The 20,054-nt window shown below is 35.4% G+C and overlaps 1 long non-coding RNA gene, 6 other non-coding genes and 3 pseudogenes across 7 annotated transcripts in view; 5 read left to right on the top strand and 5 right to left on the bottom strand.

Moving 5' to 3' along the window:
- LOC110782904 (uncharacterized) overlaps positions 1-7,741 on the bottom strand; it is a 29,350-nt gene extending 21,609 nt beyond the window's left edge. The window contains exons 1-6 of the long non-coding RNA XR_008918796.1: positions 7,490-7,741; positions 3,933-4,050; positions 3,807-3,858; positions 3,585-3,671; positions 1,613-1,756; positions 176-370 (exon numbers count right to left, since the gene is read on the bottom strand). This is a non-coding gene — a long non-coding RNA (uncharacterized lncRNA). The remainder of the gene's footprint in view (positions 1-175; positions 371-1,612; positions 1,757-3,584; positions 3,672-3,806; positions 3,859-3,932; positions 4,051-7,489) is intronic.
- On the top strand, positions 168-327 carry LOC130466407 (U1 spliceosomal RNA). Its single transcript, XR_008926641.1, has one exon. It is a non-coding gene; the product is annotated as a U1 spliceosomal RNA (small nuclear RNA).
- LOC130466410 (U5 spliceosomal RNA) lies at positions 969-1,088 on the top strand. The gene has a single exon (XR_008926643.1). It is a non-coding gene; the product is annotated as a U5 spliceosomal RNA (small nuclear RNA).
- LOC130466425 (U6 spliceosomal RNA) lies at positions 1,951-2,055 on the bottom strand. The gene has a single exon (XR_008926657.1). It is a non-coding gene; the product is annotated as a U6 spliceosomal RNA (small nuclear RNA).
- LOC130466418 (U6 spliceosomal RNA) lies at positions 4,398-4,500 on the bottom strand. Its single transcript, XR_008926650.1, has one exon. It is a non-coding gene; the product is annotated as a U6 spliceosomal RNA (small nuclear RNA).
- Positions 7,742-8,863: 1,122 nt separating the features above from the next.
- Positions 8,864-11,942, top strand: LOC130465665 (tetraspanin-9-like; annotated as a pseudogene).
- LOC130466443 (uncharacterized) lies at positions 10,939-11,050 on the bottom strand (annotated as a pseudogene).
- A 166-nt stretch (positions 11,943-12,108) lies between the features above and the next one.
- LOC130466700 (U2 spliceosomal RNA) lies at positions 12,109-12,304 on the bottom strand. The gene has a single exon (XR_008926868.1). It is a non-coding gene; the product is annotated as a U2 spliceosomal RNA (small nuclear RNA).
- A 5,911-nt stretch (positions 12,305-18,215) lies between these two features.
- Positions 18,216-18,375, top strand: LOC130466530 (U1 spliceosomal RNA). Its single transcript, XR_008926748.1, has one exon. It is a non-coding gene; the product is annotated as a U1 spliceosomal RNA (small nuclear RNA).
- A 497-nt stretch (positions 18,376-18,872) lies between these two features.
- On the top strand, positions 18,873-18,998 carry LOC130466409 (uncharacterized; annotated as a pseudogene).
- The last annotated feature ends 1,056 nt before the right edge of the window (positions 18,999-20,054 follow it).

Here is a 20,054-nt window from a genome sequence, read left to right as displayed (position 1 = left end):
AAATGTGCTAACTAAAAAAGAACAGAGGAAGTATTAGATTGCTACATTCAGATGTGTGTCTTAGGGTTTACACCAAATGATATTTGGTTTTTGCCCCACAACAACAAAATAAAAGAAATGAGAAGAGCAACATAGATATAAATTGAAAGCATGGAATTTGTTGAAAGATACTTACCTGGACGAGGTCAATGTGCGATCAACAAGGCTCATGGCCTAGGTAGGTGGCCTCCATTGCACTTTGGAGGGGTGCCTGCCTAACATCTTCCCAAGAGGAAGAGTGTACGTCATAATTTGTGATAGTGGGGGCCTGCGTTCGCGCGGCCCCTGTCCAATTCAGTTAATATTTGTCACAAGTATTCTACATTTCTACCTGCAAAATTATTGATTAAAGTTACCAAGTTGCTCCTGCATGTGCCTAATTTTATAGGGTCCACTAGGTTTTGTAATTCTGTAAACAGTGACTGTTGTCCATTACATTTTTAGCAATACATGTTCTGACATATCAAGTTGGGAGACCAGAGGACCAGAGGAATCTCCAGATACATGTGCTATTTTAAAGCTCCAGATTCTGGTGTCATTTTCTCAACACAATGATTGCACAAACTCTTTCTATTTAGAGGACCAGAGGAATCTCTTTATCCGCCACTTTCGGCCAAATATATTTCATGTTCCTATTAAGCAGAAACTCAAGTGTACAAGCAAGAAGTTCATAAACAAATCTCCTATCTAAAAAACTATGTTCAGAACTTCAGACACATTTCTAAGAAGCAACATCAAACAAATGACATTATCACCCTGTACAATCATTCCCCCTTCAGACAGCGAGTGAAGAAATCTCTTAGTTTTAAGGGAATACGGAGTATTACACAAAAAATATGATCTGTAGCTAAAATTTCACAATAAAATATAAGGGGAAGGCATAAAACTCCCACATCAGTCAAAAAAGTCTGTTATTATCCTCATCACGCAGCCATGCAGTGAGCACAACAGAGCGAACTATTATTTCGCCTTTTACTAAAAAGTATAAGTGTGCTCGCTGCATTAAGTGGCACACGTTTATTTTTTGAGGGAGTTCCTTAAAGGAGCTTCCCATAAGCCAAGAGCAAGATTCTTATAAACAACTATCAACTCTACATCTTTTTGTTTATCAAAGATCAATTTCAAGAACTGTTATCTGATAAGAATAAGTATAGGTTACTTTTTTTTGAAGGAAAATAAGTATAGGTTACTGGGTCTTAGCAAAACGACAGAAAGGCATGCTTCTTTTCATTATTTCGATTTATTTTGTCCCCTCACCTAAAGCTTGTTTTTCGTTTTGCAGCAAAAGAGCAAAATTTATTTTACAGGTAAACTTTGATTTGAGCGCCAACTCAATCACAGAAAATCAGACTAATAAGCTTTTGTAAGTAAACATGTAGTAACTAATACGTAGCAACCTTGCAGCAGCCTCTAAGGCATCATACTACTCAACAAGAGTATAGTCCCTGGTGAAACCATGTCATAAGTAGTGACAATTTTAAGCACTTGATACGAGTTTAAAGAGCAGAAAAATGTAAGTGACGAGTTATTTAGAAAATAAACTTCAAGCATAGTAAAGGGAAAAGAAACTCACAAAAAGAGGAGAGACAAGGAGGGACCAAAATCTGATATTCTAAACTATTTCTCAAGTTTTTTGCATCATCTCTGTCCAAAGCGCCTCATTCTCTTCAATATTCATCACTGATAGTACAACTGGCCAACTGCAGTACTGCCCTCACTGGTAATTAGAAGAAAAGGGTTAGATTGTCTGTTCCCACCAAGAAACCGTTGGATAGACCGATAGATACGAGTATACTGGAAACAAATATATACAAAAAAGTATCATTTAAAGTATTGAGAGTAAGCCACTGCTCCAATAACCTGGAACCAAAAGCTTTGCACATGGGAAAACATCAAGCTCAAAAGCTCAAAAAAAAATTGGACCATTTCTCGATTTGTGCGCGTGTCATCCTTGCGCAGGGGCCATGCTAATCTTCTCTGTATTGTTCCAATTTTATCAGATGTCTCCGAAGAGACAATGCTTATGTGATGCAAGAACATTATAAACAAAAAGGTAGTTTTATGTACTTTGAATGTGGGATTTAAGTTGAACATGTTACTCCCCCAAAAACCCAACTCTCCAATAACCTAACACTAAGTAGTTTATCCTCTGAAAAAAGGAACTTCAGGTTACCAAGGCCAACTACATCTCATCTTATCCTCCTCCCTTTCATTTAGTTTTTTTTAATTCAATCTTCCAAGTACACCCCACCAACCGAGCAAATTTAATGGTGCACCAATTCTAATCGTGAAGGAAATATTGAATGATTCACCATTTAAAGTGATGGACTAGTTCTATCAAATATGACCATTTGTTAGAATCGTCTGTAGAGGATGCCACAGCAAATCAAGTTTCAAGAAAAAGCATAAATAACAAAGCAACAGCAATAAATTATGGGATACAACGACTATAACTGATCCTTAAGACAGATATGTGGTTCTTCTCATAACTCTTCGGCATGACGGGAAAAGGCTCTGTGAGAACAGACAAAGTCTCTATAAACACACTTCTCCACCCTATGTTACATTGAAGTCATGCTTTTACAATAAACTTTGTCCAATAATGGTTAGATCAATGTACTACTTAGGCAGACCAAACACTTATATGGCACAACCACAGACCAGGTTACGTAATTCTGTTACTAAGATAATAACTAACGAAAACATGAAGAGTATATTTATCGTGTGTTTGGATGAGAAATTCTGAGAGTGAGAGAAAGGGAGGGATAGTAAGAGATATTATCTGAGGGGTCCAAGAAGCATGTAAATTATGAAGAAACAGAGTTAAACGGAGTTTTCATTTCCATACCCTATCTCTAGTAGCCTCAAACACATAGCACAAAAGAGAAAAAGTCAAGCCTAACTTCTCTGCAATCATCTTGAATTTTCGTACTCAGGCCAGAAGAAATTTGAAGGGACAATAATCCAATAATTTGTCATTAGAAAACCTAATATCCTGCTCTTGCTGTTTTCAAGATAAATCAGCAAAAAGACACCCCCTCCCAAACCAAATATCAAGGGGATAAAATGTTCAAACAAATAAGCACTTTTCACGACTTCAACACATTATCAGATTCCACCCATTACTAGCAAAGAACAGTCGCTTCAGAATCAGAAGGAACTGTACTCCACAAGAGATCTAAGTTCAAATAGTATAATTAAGTAATTAATCCAAGTTCAACTAGTACTCCAATAATTAAGCCAAAAAGATATGCAACTTCATAACTCGGCATTCAAATTCAACTCAAAATATAATTCAGCAGAAAGAGAATACTGTCCCACTTCCGACTTCAAATTCAACTAAAAAAGTAATCCATGTCATTAGTTATCAAAAGCTTTGCCCACATAATTATAGGAGATAAAATAGTCGTTTTTTTTTTTTTTCTTTTCACCATTGAGAGGCAAAGTTCATAGAATGGACAATAATAAATAAAGTGCAACATGATTTCTTTCGGAAATATATACCTCAGATGCTTGAAAGGTATTCTACATTTAATCTCACATACCTCTAGCTTTTCTTTCATTTCAGATTCGGTTGTCACTTCTCTATGCGAGACAACCAATATTTTACATGTGGCATTACCAATAGACCACTACAAAACAGGAAAATTTACAATTATAAGCATTACTATTGAAAAATCAGTTTTTGACGCGCTATTGTAGTGATCAATGTCATTAACAAATTTACTACTCCAGATACAAAAAAAATGGTTAGTTACTAAACATACCATGAGAGTATTGAAACCTTGTAGGCTGTGATGGATACCTCCCTGGCTCCCTCTAAAACAGTCCCCCATAAATTAATATTACATTTATGAGAAATATAAACTTTATCCGAAAGGCTGTATACATACCCTTCATATTCTCGTGTTGGGCTTTTGTTTAGAGTGCGGGAAGAGGCAGATTCCATTGCAGCAAAACTTTCTTCAAATATAAGAGAAATCACCATATCATAGCAAAAAAATAAGGTACCTGAATCAAGGTTTGCAACAAGAATGAAGACATTGCAGATGAGAGAATAAGTTTTTCTGTAAACAGCATAAACATTTGAAATTCAGATTCCAGGAGAAGAAAGCCGGCAAGGAAATAATTTGGAGCATTTATCGACTTCAGTTATTTGCCGCAGCACTTTCTACAAATACAAGAGAAATCAGGTGCCAACAGTCTTGTATATCATGGCACAGGATATACGGTTCCAGTTAAGAATTGCAACAATACTGAATACACTTCAGAGGATTGAACAAGGTTTGCTGTAAACAGAAAATATTTGAGATTCCAGGCAAAAGAAAGTAACCAGGGAATAGGCAGAAAAGACCCAAAAAAATTTGGACCATTTCTCGATTTGTGCGTGTCATCCTTGCGCAGGGGCCATGCTAATCTTCTCTGTATCGTTCCAATTTTATCAGATGTCTCCGAAGAGACAATGCTTATTTGATGCAAGAATACTATAAACAAAAAGGAACCTTTGTACACTTTCAATGTGGGATAATAGAACATGTTACTTTCCAAAAGCTCAACTCTCCAGTAACCTAACACAAAGTAGTTTGTTCCCTGAAAAAAAAAACTTCAGGTTACCAAGGCCAACTACATCTCATCTTAACCTCCTCCCTTATCATTTAATTTTTTTTTTTAATCCAATCTTCCAAGTACACCACCAACCGAATAAATTCAATGGTGTGCCAATTCTTAAACAAAGCCCACAAAATACTCTGCCATAACAGCTGAAGGGAAGTATTGAATGGTTCACCATTTGAGGTGATGGACTAATTCTATCGAATATGACCATTTGTTAGAATTGTCTGTAGAGGATGCCACAGAAAATCAGGTTCAAGAAGATGCATAAATAACAAAACAACAGCAATAAATTGCTTGGGAGTGCTTGGGTTATACAGTAAGCCAGTAATACAATGCATGGCTTCATTTTCATCTGGTCATTCTTGCACATTAATCATGCTTACTTTCCAAGTTTATCAGATGTATATATTATATAGCTCTAGAGGAGAAGGCATAGGTTGATAATAGATTAATCCTCTGTTCTTTTTTCCCCCTAGAGTAAGCCAATTAGACAACTGCATCAGAGAAACATATAAAAAAAAAGTGGAAGTATATATAATGCCACAAGTCACTGGCCTAAACAACAGATCAGTTACCAATTGAGGAAATATCTTGCATAGAATTCAATAAGAAATAACTCTTAAGAAAGCTTGTCCAAGTGTCCAACAACGGAAACTGATCTTAGGGTGGTTAAATCTGATGGCTTCTGAAGCACAGCAAGGAAAGACTCCATATGGAACAAGCAAAAGCACACTTTTCTACCTAACAATGCATTTATGTCATTTTCTTATGAGAAAATCAGTTTGTAAGGCTACAAAACGAACACTTAATTTTGATTCAACAATATGACATATGGCCATCACCCCGTTAGCAATTAGCGATGAGCCGATGACAATTAAAGATCCAGTAGCTCACCTTATCATTCATGCAGTCATTACTGAAGTTGTGGAGAAAGTAAATTAAGGTCCCCCTCCAAAAAAACAAAAGTAAATTAAGGTCCTTGGTTCCCACTTAACAAAGATGCTGGTAGCTTGATATATGTACTCATCTAGTTTTTCAGAAAGGTGGTAGTTATGCAAATTGCAGAAGCTAGAGCATCTATCAACAATGTTGTCTGGAAAAATGAATTTGCCACCGACTTGGCAGCGTCTGTGATTAGCAATTGAAAATCATAAACCTGCTACAACCTTTCTGGTTTCTCATCGAAGTTTGTGTTAAAACCTATGATTTACAGTATGAGACTATGAGGCGATGCATGAACACAAACTAATTTTTAATCTTAGAAGAAAAAAAAAAAGAAAAAAAAAAAGCAGTCTTAAAGGAGCTCCCCATAAGCTAAGTGCAGGATACTCAAAGATCAATTTCCTAAACTTTAACATCATGCAGCATATCTACATATGTGACACTCATAAAAAAACCAACATGGAAACATATCCGTTCCCTTTAAACCAGCCTTAAACATATATAAGTACACAACATAGAAGAACAGTCAAATTCTAGCCTAGGTTCTATGCTACAATTTTAAATTCTTAAATTCAGGCAGATATCCTATGAAGGTGTAGACAGTTTTCTGATAAAATGTCCGTAGAAATTCCAATCTCTTGGCCCTTCCACTTGTTAGGAAAACTCAAATGACCAAGAGACATCCTCCGAACCTTAAGGAAATGGGATTTAGGAGCTTTAAATCGTAAGGATTGTATAAAAAACTACAAAATCAAATACCACCAGTTACTGATGTAAGGTAGTGGTAATTGGCTAATTGGAAGTAATGGATGAAGACCAACTATATTCTTTTCCCATTAGCTTCAGGACCAATCATAAGCAGTTCATTAGAGTAGCAAGTTTCAAGATTATTACACCATAGCTGGAGATTACCAAACCCCAAACCTCGAGACAGGAAGGTGAACACTTGATATTCAACTATGAGAAGTCATTTAGTTAGATGAATACTCAGGAACATGTCTAGTGATTAATCTGCATAAATACTAAAATAAGGGAAGCTAAGTTTATAAATGCTCCGGAGCGAAGGTGTGCTACGATATTCTTATCCTTGGGAGCTTATCTACTAGCCCCTTGGCTAAATGAACAAAAAATATATGAACTCCTAGAGTGTAAAACAGTAGATGATGTAAAGGCGGAGAGGAAAACAAAGACAACTTCCACTTTGATGTCATGAGGTTCGGCATCCTCTATCTCAATGATTCCATTTTGGAGCCATTGCATTAAAAAATACTCAGTATTTCACATAAGTGCCTTGCCATCAAACATTCGACTTAAGCAACCGTGTTTTGTTGTTCTTGTTTCTTATGTTGGTTTCGCTCCAAATCCAAAAATATAAGTCTTCCTATCGATTTTAATGCATTCAATAAATTTATTGACATTCCCCCCTTCCTTCCAGGGTTTTAAGACAACAACAGGAATAAAATAAAGGTGGGATTGAATCAAGTTTCGTGGTTTTGGTAGTTTTTTTCTTTTGGGACTTTGTCAAATTGGGAAAACAAACGGGCATCAAAGTGGGATTATGCCTAAGATCAAAGCACCAAAATGGAAATTTTAAGGCGCTTTCATTTGAAAATTGGAATATGTATTTTTCACATCTTCACTAAATCTTGACACACAGAAACTACTTACTCCGTTTTAAGTAACAATCTCAAATTAAAAAATGTAAACCCCACAGAAAAATTCATGTACAATGTGGAAAAAAATAACGCATCATAATTTATAAACATTTTATAATCTTTTTCTCAGAAATAATTATATTTTACAAAAATTGCAACCCTAATTTCACATACTGGCAATTAAAAGTACATAAATCGACAAATAAATTAAAAACAGGAGAGAGAAAGCGGTGGATTACCTAAGTCCTCAAGAACAATTGATGCATGATAGATAGTTGGAAAATGAGCAAAAGTTAACTCCAAATTTTTATTCGACGAACAAGATTAGCAAATTTGGGATAATATTTCTCACTTTCCTCTTGAAAACTGAAGTAAACTGAAAGAAATTTGTGCAAGAATTTGATTACGGGGTTAACACTTTTAAGGATGAACATTAGAGCATGCAGGGAGACTATTGTGAGTCTTGTCAGAAGGCGGGAGGCCGGGGGTTTTTGGAATACAAGTCCTCCGATTTTTTAGTCGAAAAATTGTTTTTTACCCCCTAAAAACTAAAATTTGTATTTTACTATCTAAAAATAATTAAAACTTAATTTTTACCCCTTGAAAATGAAAATATAGATGAAATATTTATGAGTGTCTATCTAATTCAATTTCCCTCCAATATTTTACACTCCCATTGTGATTTTTTTAACTCTTTCACCCTTCTCTCTTTATTTCCATTAAATTTTGTTACTTTTATGAATTAATGGCGGTGAAAAGTTGTGTGAATTCATAGAAGATAAGAAAGTGGGGGAAAAGAAGAGAGTTATACATAAAATCGTGGAAGAAGATAACATATTAAAAATATTACCGTTATTGTAGCCCCATATATAGCATTTTGATCTATTTTTTCATTTTTCATTTGGTAAAAAACAAGTTCTGTGATTTTTTATGATTGTAAAATACAAGTTTTAGTCTTTTAGGTGGTAAAGAACAAATTTTTTATTTTTTTAGATGGTAAAAAATAATTTATCCAAAAGTTAGATGACAAAGGTAGATGTGAAATGCGAGTAAGAGTAAAGTGGGTACTTACTGTGTGAATACACCAAAATTATGTGAAAATATACCATAAAAGAAAATGGTGCAACTAATATCAATTTCCATAAAAGGAAAATGGTGCAAGTAAAAACCGAAAGTATAAATTATAAATAGTTATGATTTGAACCAGTTGTTTTCTTAATAAGAGTTACACTTATTGTAATCGGAAGTTTTTATTTCTCTGATGATCTCAACACTTACTCAAATTGTCTTTTTGTCACAATAATTAATCATCCAAGCACTATAACACGCCACGTCATCTGATTAGCAAGGAATATAACATATATCATAAACTTACCGCAATAAGATTCGAACATGAGATCTATCAAATGAAAAGTTGATTTCTTACCATCTTAGTCAACCATTAGATATGAGCTTTATTGCACATAAATATATATAACTTGAAACATCAAAGTGTATAATATACACCAATTTTTTTACATAATACATAGAACACACTACATATATGATACGGAGTATTCAAATTAGTAACCCGTGACATCGCCTGGACACCAAACACTAGTAAGTACTTAAAAATGGATGAAGTCCTGTACCAAAAATAACCAGTCTCAGGTCCTAACCCCTAAACCACAACCTCATTGGTAAGACTTTTGGTATTTTTGAGACTAAAGATATTTTTTTATTTTCTTTTTTTAAAAGGAAATTATTGTGCATATGATACAAGGTTGCCACATTAAACTTAAAAGAAAATTAACTCTTTGATTACATCAGTATGAAAACTACTTCTCTTCCCTTTAAAAAAAAAGTGTATTTAAGTACGTTCACATGTGATTGCTTAAAAAGTTCGTATTATCTTAAAATTTTGGTACAGTGGAGAACCATTAACGATTTTGCAGCGTCAATTATTTTATAGAAGATAGACCCACTAATGATGTTAGCAGTCATTTGCTTAAAAACACTAATGGTGTTAGTGATTCTACATTTTAAACGCTAACATTGTAGCAGTTTTGAATAGTTTACGAAATGTTTCTTGAAAAATTTAATATAATGTCATTGACATAGCGGTTATAACTTGGATAATAAAGCTAAGAATGTTAGAGGTTTTAAGCCTAGAACCGGTGTTATATAGGTAAAACAATTAACGATGTTTGATGTGCTTGTTATTTGCACATGTTTAATGCCAACTAGACATTTATGTGTGGACTATATAGTAGTTTAGTTACATTTAGGTAGCATTTTGAGCATATCCTACTTCTTTGTCTTATTTCCTTGTTGTCTATGGATCCTTATTTTCCAGGCCAAACAAAACAACATAACAAAAATATGATCCATTAAAAAAAGAAAGAAACCCCTTAGTCACTGTTCATGAGCATCGTGCTTTACTTGACGGTTGCCCCCTTTTCTTGTGCATGTTTCCTTTTTTATATTTGTTACCCTAAAGCCAACATTTGAAGTGGTATTGGAGAGTAGTATTGTTTTTCTTAGTTTTAACACTCTTTATTGTCTTTCTTTATCTATGTTTGAAGATCATTTCTCAAAGTAATATGTTCTTAATTGGTATCCATCGATCTTAATATTCATAAAGTAATTTGAGTTTCTTTAACCAAAATAGCAAGTTTCTAAGCCAAAGGGGAGGAAGGTCTATACCGGGGAGATCATACGAGTACGGCGTAGAGTCATACTCCAAGTGGATGCAGAACAGGGACAATGATGCTCATAAACTGGGATAATATGACTACCAACTTGGCAACTTGCTGTTGTTTCCGGGTATGAGTGCTACAATTTGATTCATACGTACTACTTATATATCAACGGGATACCCTTGACGAGTTTCACAAAAGATCCTTGGATGCTTACGAGGTATAGAGTAAAAAAAAAAACGATCATAATTGCAATTACTACGTAACATGTATGATATTACACTTACTGAGTACTGTGAATACACTACTCCGTAGTAAAATTGGAGGAATAAGACAGGCTAGAATCCTGGAATTATGCTTTCCCAAATTAGGCTTACTATATAATCATTTAGCTATCATACATTCATACTGCAATTTAACTAGATTCAAGTGTTGTTGACAGTCGGGTTGCTGCAAGCCCCCGCAAGATTGTAACTTTGAGTACACAAGTCCAACAGTTTGGGTGAAGCCGATGAATACTCCAATTACAATGTCGACTGCAATAGACGGGGAAACGATCCAAACACACTATGCTACAACTGCCAATCATGCACTGATGCAAGGCTGCTTTTCTCCATGACGTAACAAGTCATTGATTTACAATTGGTATTGCGTTGGTTTTGATAACCGGCATACTATTGTTCGTGGGCAGTATTATTTGTTTCCAGACTAGTAAGGTTGAAATATCATCTGAGGGTTATAGTATTTTACCTTCCGCTTAGCTTTCCTTGGTAGGCGGCTAGCTATTAGAGCTGCACTTGTGCGGGTTGCCGGGTCAGTCATTGGTAGGCAGCTAGCTATTAAGGCTGCACATGTGTGTGTTCTGTGTCACCCGGTTCAATTCCTTCAATCTGTAAAAAAAAATAAAAAAAACATCCAGCAAATTCAGACTGTTGGAACTACATCCAGAGAAAATTCAAAACATCCAGCAAATTCAGACTGTTAGAACTAAATCCAGCAAACTTTGCCAAAACAATTTAGATCATTTCTCAGTTTGTGCTTGTCAGTTGTCATCCTTGAGAGGGAGCCATGTTAATCTTCCTTGTATTGTTCCAATTTTATCATACTCCCTCCGTCCCTTAATACTCGCACCGCTTTCTTTTTCGGGTCATCCCTTAATACTTACACCGTTTCTATAAATGGAAATCTTTACAAATATTATATTATTTCTTACATTTACCTACTACCCTACCTACACCCCTATTCCCTAAAAAAAATCATTTAAAATTCACACCCTCCACTCACCACTCCTTACACATTTCCCACTAACTATATTAAAAAAAATAACTCACTATTACCTAACACCCATTAAATTAATAAGTCAATTCAAGTATCTTAAACTCCGCACCGGTTTGAGCGAGTATCTCAGAAAAGACAAGCCTTAGTAATTTGCAAAACATCACCCTCAATTGTTCTCAATGTGGGATAGACAGTTCTACACTTATATGCCTATTTTTAATCCTCAACAACTTGATAAGAATAATTTGAAACCCCAGAAGATCCCAGACTACCATTTATCAGACCAAACTTTCAATTAAACTACTCACTAAAAGATTTAAAAATATTCTATGCCTATTCCTATTCCCTTACGCATTATGAAAATTATCTAATTTGTCACTAACCAAGAATAGACAACTGCCAATGAGGTCTTAGCCTAATGGTTGAGACATAGGGCCAAGTCAATGGTTCAAACCCCACAATTTTTAATTTGTATTGTCCTTATGACTCATTTGCGCGCACACACACACAAAAAAAACCATGCAACTTTAAGGCTGTGCAATGCCAATTATAAACATGAAGCTAGGAGTTTTAAATTTCCCTTTTGCAGATGCCTGAACCATTCACACAAGATACAAGAAAAGTTGGATCACCACAGAGGGGAAGTTCAGCACGAAAGATTCAAATACTGAAACAAACAACACCTGTCATTCTAAGCAGCTTGCGATCACTACTTGGCCACACTACTTTGTGGTGAATACAACTAAAATCCAGTTTAACATGAACGAAAGTTACAGCCATGTTGCTTGAAATCCTTTTCAAAGCACCACCAATCTAGTCAACGAAAGATACATCGAAATACAGCTGGAGAATGGAAGCAAGGATTGACTGGCTTCTTCAGCCTAGAAATATTTGATGAATTAGTGGGGTGCGCCAGGCCCGTGCAATAGTGCAACGCATGGGCAACGCTTGAAGACCCCAGCAGCAAGCTACTGTGGTGGGACTTCCCCTTAAAAAATAAATTTAATATCATTGTGGACCATTGGTCCACGTATCAGATATTAAACTGATAAGAACAGATACTACACTTGATCTTAGCCAAAAGGCCGAGAAAGGTATGATTTGTTCATTTTCAAAAACCTGTATTTATCTTCTGGTTACTCCAGCCCTCTATTTCTGCTCTCAGTGTGGGATAATTAAAACACAGAACATTTCCCATATTCCTATATGCAAGGCAGAAGTTGTAAGAGAGTAAAAATCTGCATGGCATCATGAGTTATTGCACAACAATCATGTTTCGTTTATGTTTTAGGGTGCAACAATCATGTTTCATTGATTAGGAGTATTCAAAATATAAAAGAAAAGATTCATAGCCCTCATATAGCTCAAAAACTAAAGACACATGCTAATACTTCCTCCATCTCAATTTATTTGCTCCATGAGACCAAGAGTAAATGACACAATTTTAAACAAAGGTGAAAAGGTAGAGAGCAAAAAGTAAATGAGTAAGCGTGGCTATGAATGGGGTAAAGTATTTGACTCAACTAATTATGATAAGAAGTTAATTACTACTAGGAATTATCTTCGACGGGTAAACGTCTTGAACAGATTTTTTTTTTTTTTGGTCGTTCGAAAACTGATCTTAAATGTTACTCCTCATGGCTTCTTAAGAATAATGGGAGAATAGAGGTGTGAGCAACACAAATCTCTAAAAAAACACCTCTGCACCATACATTCCTATGTTGATCTTAAATGTTACTCCAAAGCATTAAGCATACGGAGTATGTCTTCTAGCCAAGCTAACACAATTGTATATTTACACATCCAATGGTATGCGCATAAAGAAGACAAGCAAGCCTACTTGGGATGTCAAAAGAGCTAGGGTATTTTTTAACAGCATAACACCTTTAAACTGTTTTACAAGCCCCGAGTTTAGACTTATTTGGGTACGACCGTACGACAAGCAACCCAATACCATGTAGTAATGCAATACATTGGTGATGCTCCCTACACCTAAAAATCCACTGGTATTTTTTTAACATCATTGTGTGTCAATGACTCATGTATCACAATATCAGCTATTCAACTGATAAAGAGCGGAATAACTGATACTACCACTGATCTTACAGCAAAAAGGCAGAAAGCCAGATACCTCTATAAATAATTCTGGCATTCCAGCCTCAAACTTCGCTTGCATATGTGAGACAGAGTCAACGTTTGACACGTGGGACGATCCCTTAAGGCAGAATGTTCCCAAATGAATTTTAAGCCTGTAATTCAACCTAAACAATTTTAGAGACATTTCAAACAACAACAATTAGTGCTTTTCAACACATACAGCTTCATTAAACTAGTAAGTAAGGATCCTAGCTTTACTTTGTTGAAGTAAGATATTAAAAACAGATGGATGGAACAAAAATCTAGTGACAGAAAACATACTGCGACTAAGCAACAGCCAAAATAAAAGAGGACCCATCCTGCAGTCAATGAAATACTAACTCAACAAACATGCTTTATCTTCAACAAAATACCCAATTAAAAGCTTTATCTTCTTTTAACTAGAAGAGTAACTAACTAACTAAGATAATGGACTCAGTGACATAATGGACCATTGTGTTCTGTAGATGATCGTTCCCTAGCTCCCCTTTGTGAGCTTGGGATGCTCACATGGTTGTCTGACAGACTTCCTTCACAACCCCCCTTTTTCTACTTCAAGGATCCTCTTTATTTTATTTTTCCCCAAGTAAGACAATGCCCGATGAAAAATTACTAAATGGAAGTGGAAGAGGCACTACAAGAAAAACGTGATTTTGCGACTGAAAAAGTAGTCACAAAATCAAGATTTTCCGTCGCAAAAATGGAATTGCGACTGAGGCGACGTTTTTTTGGATCGTCGCAGAAAGCCTCGTCGCTATTTCATTTTTGCGACTATTTTTTGTGTTGTCGCAATATTGCGACGGATTAGCGACGGCGTTGCGACTACTTTTTGCGACTGAATTTCAATTTTTCGCGACTATTAGATTTCCCGTCGCAAATTTTTGCGACTAATTTCTGTAATTTAGCGATGGCCTGGTAGTCGCAAATTTGATTTAAAAAAATTTTAAAAAAAAACAAAAATCAGCAACTAATGAAGTTGCTAATTTCCTTTTTAGGAGCGAATTAAGTTGAAATAAGTTTCCCAGTCAAAGAAATAGTGAAACACGGAGAACATATTTTCAATCTAAATTAACTTGCAAAGAAAAATTAAGAATTTCAAACATAACTCTTTATAGATCTTCTAAATTATTACAACACATCAAACAAATGAAAGATTCCAGTTCCCCGCATAGTAGTGACACAATTCGCTGAACAGAAATTCTTCGCCAATCTCTATTGCTTATCTTCTACAGTATCCGACTCCTCCCAGCAAACAACTTGTGTTCATCCTTTTCAATTGAACCCCTACATTACAATTTCCAAATCATACTCAATCCCAATACATAATTAATTAAAAACCTACAGATTTAAAAGATTAAAACTCTAAACTATAGTTGTGAAGTAGGAGTAAATAACATCATCATATTATAAATTTTTTACCATTTTATCTATACTAAATGAAAAAAACAGATCTATAACAACCTGACATAAAAAACAATCAACTAAAAAAAATTAAAAATCGAAATCCAAAATTGAACCTGGGGTTAGATGGGCATCCTTCACCTGAGGCGGCGGCGTAAACTCAATGGTGCAACGGAGAAACGAGGTGGAAAATGGAAGCGGCGGCGGAAAAGAGCAGCAGGAAACTAAAACAGAGGTGGGATGAAGAAAATAGAAGCAAACGTCAGTGATGGGGGGGGGAGTGAAGAAGGGAGAGAGAAAAGGTGGCCGGTAAGGTGGAAATTTTATCAGAGATTGAGAGTTTTCTTTGTTCAAAACAGTGAGAAAGATGAAGAGGGGGGCGGTAGGTGAGAGAAAATTTAGGGTTTTTTTGTTATATTGTGAGGTTAGGAGGAAGAGGGAGAAACAAGTTGGTGAAACGTGGCTGGTGAAGCCCATCAAAGTGAAATACTAAAACATTAAAATATACTCCGTATTATATTTTTCAAAAAGTAAAATAATTGCGACATAAAGATCAGTCGCCAAATTCAGTCGCAAATAATTGCGACTGAAGTTTCGGTCGCAAGAATTAAAGACAGTCGCAATTTAGCGACTACAGAGCGACCATCACAAAAGTACTCGCAAATTTTAGTCTCTTAGGTTTATTCCGTCGCAACGTTTAATTTTGCGACTGAATTTTTTGGTAGTCGCAGTAGTCGGTCGCAAAAACGGGTTTTTCTTGTAGTGAGGGGCCTTGGCCTAAGGAAATGGCTTGCATAGATTTCAATAAGTGATAAACCTTCAGAAAGCGTATCAAACAATTTGAAACTCATCTTTAGGTCCGTTAAGTCTGATGGCTTCTAAAGCATAGAGAGGACAGACTCATAGAGAACAAACAAAATATCTACAAGCACACATTTTACCCTATAATGCATTGACGTCAGGTACTTAGACCATAGTTATCAAACACCTTAGTTTGGTGTTTAGGAGAGAGAAGTGAATAAAAAATAATACAAGAGGTAGATAGATGAGTGAGAAAGATAGAGAGAGAATGAAACCAAAAAAATTGGTGTTTATGAACACCAAATGGAAAACCAAAATCTTGCTTGGAGACCAAAATTAATGGTTATCCTTTTTTTTTTAATTGCAATGTGATTTATGACATAGATTTGTTGTGTTAAAAATACATACCCATTGCAAATTTACAATGCCCATAAAATAAATATTACAACTCAAAAAAATAAATAAATTATAAATGTCTATATTTTTTTATGCTCTATAAATAGACACCAATGTTGATCCACTTTAGATCACACAAAAAAATCTTAATTTTCTCTTAAGGAAAGCCCTATTGAAAATGTATGGCAAAAATGTAGACAAACTAGTGATTGATTAGTTATATGTTAGTAGTATGCAATATCACTTATTTAAAGGTTGTAACGACCGAGTTTTTAGGTAACAAGTTAAGTTTATTATTGAAATAAATTATATACGTAACAAATGAAGTTTTTACTTAATTTAATTTTTAAGTATTTTTTCATTAAATATTTATTAGCTGATTATTAAATTTAATTAATAAATAATTAATATGCCACTAACTTAATTAATAACGATTAATTATGCCACTAATAATTTGATTATATACTTATCCATAACAATATCAAGAGATATAAATGTAGGTAGGGTATAGATAATGTAGGGGAGAGATGATATTTTTGGTGTTTGATAAATGTTGTTAAATGTTGTTGGTGTTGAGTTTGGTGTTAGGGAGAGAGAAATGGAAAAATATTAAGTATATTTTATTAGGTTGAAGACCAAAACCAAGGTGTTTGATAAACATGCTCTTATGAGAAAATCAGTTAGTAAGGCTTCAAAACAACACAGTTGACATTGATTCAACAATATGGCCTAAGCCCATTACGGCATTACCCTATTAGTAAACCAGTGATGACAACTAAGGATACGTTAACCTCGGATCACCCAATTATTCATGCAGTCACTACCTCTCTATCGAAGGTTAGAAGGAAGTAAATTAAGGTTTTCCACTTATCCTCTCAGTTTCCGGTTCGCACTTGACAAAGATATGCCGATAACTTGACATCTGATTTTTCAGAGAGGTGGGAAGGACTGCAGATTGCAAAAGCTAGAGCAGCTACGAAACAGTGTTTTCTGGAAAAATGAATTGCCACCAACTTGGCTACGTGTATGATCAGCAACTGAAATGATTCACTAAACCAGCTACAACTTTTTTTGTTTCACATCCAAGTTTGTGTTAAACCTTTGATTATACCACGAGGCAATGCATGAGCAAAACCATGAATTGCCACCAATTTAGAGGAAGTATTCCAGAACACCAACAAAGTAATACATAACAGAAAACAGTATAATGTAACCAACTCTAACTTAAATAAACATCGTACAACATACGCGAGACTCATAGAACACCAAGTTCTACACAATCAATCCAAAGTGAAATGCAAAAGGCATGTCAAGTGAGAAGGAACATGGATTTCATTGAAGGTTACTGGGAACATGGTACCGGGCCCCGTTTTGATAACAGGATTTGTGTATTCCAAAACACGACCCAATTCGGTGAACCCTGCGGTCCTGTTCAATAAGCCGAGGCTATGAGGCCTAAAACCCGCATCATTGAAGGGTTTTTTTCTCTATTATATTTGTTCATTTCGTTTTGGGGGGTACTTTCTTCTTTTACTCCATACTTATTAGAACACCATAATGGACCACTATACCGGGATTGTAATCCTAACACCATTTTATGTCATTGCCTTGTCGCCCCATTATTCTGGAAGACTGTTAGAAAATTCTGGGAATCATATAGTAATGTCTAACTAAGAAAATCATTAAAATAATGTCTAGAATTTAGATGGTAATGTCAGCTAAATTCAACACCAAAAGCACCTTCTTGACTTCTTAACATAACATTTTATCAAAATTGTTCCCAAATGCATGATTAAAATCCATCCAGACCATCCTGATAAAGTTTCTCTAAAGGATTCGATAATTTGAGTATTTGGAGATGTTTCTCCTTTAAGCATGAGAATCGATGACCATGTATCACATAAAGTGAATTTGAAATTGCAACCTACTTACTCCGCTCTTTTTTAGTTGACACATTTTGACTTTTGACACTACTCATATAATCTACTTTGACTATCAATTGTGATTTATACTTAAGAAAAAAAAATAGTAACGTGGGTCTTGTTATAATATATGTTTTTATAATTTTTACTACTGGTATTTAAGATATTAATGATTGAAATATTGTATTGGCAATTGTGATAAAATAAACATGTGAAGTATTAGATTGTTACATTCAGGGGGTTGTCTTAGGATTTACATCATATGATATTTGGTTTTTGTCCCACAACAACAAAATAAAGGAAATGAGAAGAGCAACATAGATATAAAATGAAAGCATGGAATTTAATGAAAGATACTTACCTGGACGAGGTCAATGTGCCATCAACAAGGCTCATGGCCTAGGTAGGTGGCCTCCATTGCACTTTAAAGGGGTGTCTGCCTAACATCTTCCCAAGAGGAAGAGTGTACGTCATAATTTGTGATAGTGGGGGCTTGCGTTCGCGCGGCCCTTGTCCAATTCAGATAATATTTGCCTCAAGAAGTATTCTACCTGCAAAATTAATGATTGAAGTCACCAAGTTGCTCCTGCATAGTTTAGTCTGTCCATTACATTTGTAGCCTTTTGAAGGTCCAGATTCTGGTGTCATTTTCTCAACACAATGATTGTACAAAACTCTTTCTATTTAAAGGGCCAGAGAAATCTCTTTATCTGCCACTTGCAGCCCTAATGGCCCAACGGTATTTCATGTTCCTATTAAGCAGAAACTCAAGTGTACAACCAAGAAGTTCAGAAACAAATCTTCTATCCAAAAAAGCATGTCCAATATACATTTCTAAGAAGCAACATCCAACAAACGGCATTGTCACCCGGTAGAATCATTCCCCTTAGTTTATGGGGTATAACAACAAAATATGTTCAGTAGCTAAAATTTCACAATAAGATAAAGTATAAGGGAAAGGCAGAAAACTCCAACAACAGTCAAGAACACCTGTTATTATCCTCATCACGCAGCCATGTAGTGAGCGCAAAGCGAAGTATTCTTTCGCCTTTTACTAAAAAATACCGTGTGCTCGTGGGCCTCGTGGCATTCGGTGGCATACGTTTATTTTTGGAGGGAGTTCCTTAACAGGAGCTTCCATCACTCATAAAAGAAAATTTTCATCTCCAAGCACTGGAAAATAAATTGTGGAGGAACTTGGGGAAGAAACCCATGTCTACTGTGTGTTTGAGGTGGGCGTTGAGTCTGGTCACAAATGTCAAATGGTGATCAAAATAATCCGAGTAGTTGGTCATTTGTATGCAAAAGAAGTTTTTTGCACCGATGACTAGCCACAAATGGTGATCAAAACATGGCTTTTATAGCATCATTTTCATCTGGTCATTCTTACACATAAATCATGCTTACTTACCCGAAATTTTCCAAATTTATCAGATCTATACATATATAGCTCCAGAGGAAGTATAGGTTGATACTCCGTAGTAGATTAAGGATCCTCTCTTCCTTTTTCTTTTTTTCTTGAGTAAGATAGTCAGACAATGGCGTCAGAAAAAGATACAAAAAAGAATGTACAAAAAAAAGTGGAAGTACAATGCCACTAGTCACTGGCCTAAACGATAGATCGGTTATTAACTTAGAGAATGTCTTGCATACATTTCAACAAGAAAAATGTGTTAAGAAAGACTGTCCCGCGACTGAAACTGGTCTTTAGGGTGGTTAAGTTAGTCTAATGGCTTCTGAATCACAGCGAGGAAAGGCTCCATATGGAACAGACAAAAACACGCTTTTTTACCTAATAATGCATTGATGTCATTTTCTTATGAGAAAATCAATTTGTAAGACTACAAACCGAACACTTAGTTTTGATTCAACAATATGACATATGGCCATCACCCCGTTAACAAATTAGCCATGAGCCGACGGCAACTAAGGATCCAGTAACCTCACCTTATCAGTCATGCATCCATTAATGAAGTTATGAAGAAAGTAAATTGAGGTCCCTCTCCAAAAAAAAAGTTAATTAAGGTTATCCACTCAGAAACTAGAGCATCTATCAGCAGTGTTTTTCAGAAAATGAATTGCCATCAACTTGGCAACATATATGATCAGCAATTGAAAATTATAAACCAGCTACAACTTTTCTGGTCTGTTATCGAAGTTTGTGTTAAAACCTTTGATTTACAATATGTGGT

Source organism: Spinacia oleracea, chromosome 1 (genome assembly GCF_020520425.1).
Source record: "Spinacia oleracea cultivar Varoflay chromosome 1, BTI_SOV_V1, whole genome shotgun sequence".
Classification (NCBI taxonomy): Eukaryota; Viridiplantae; Streptophyta; class Magnoliopsida; order Caryophyllales; family Amaranthaceae; genus Spinacia; species Spinacia oleracea.
The sequence above is the reverse complement of the archived record's forward strand: the minus strand, read 5'-3'. Positions and strand labels throughout refer to the sequence as shown.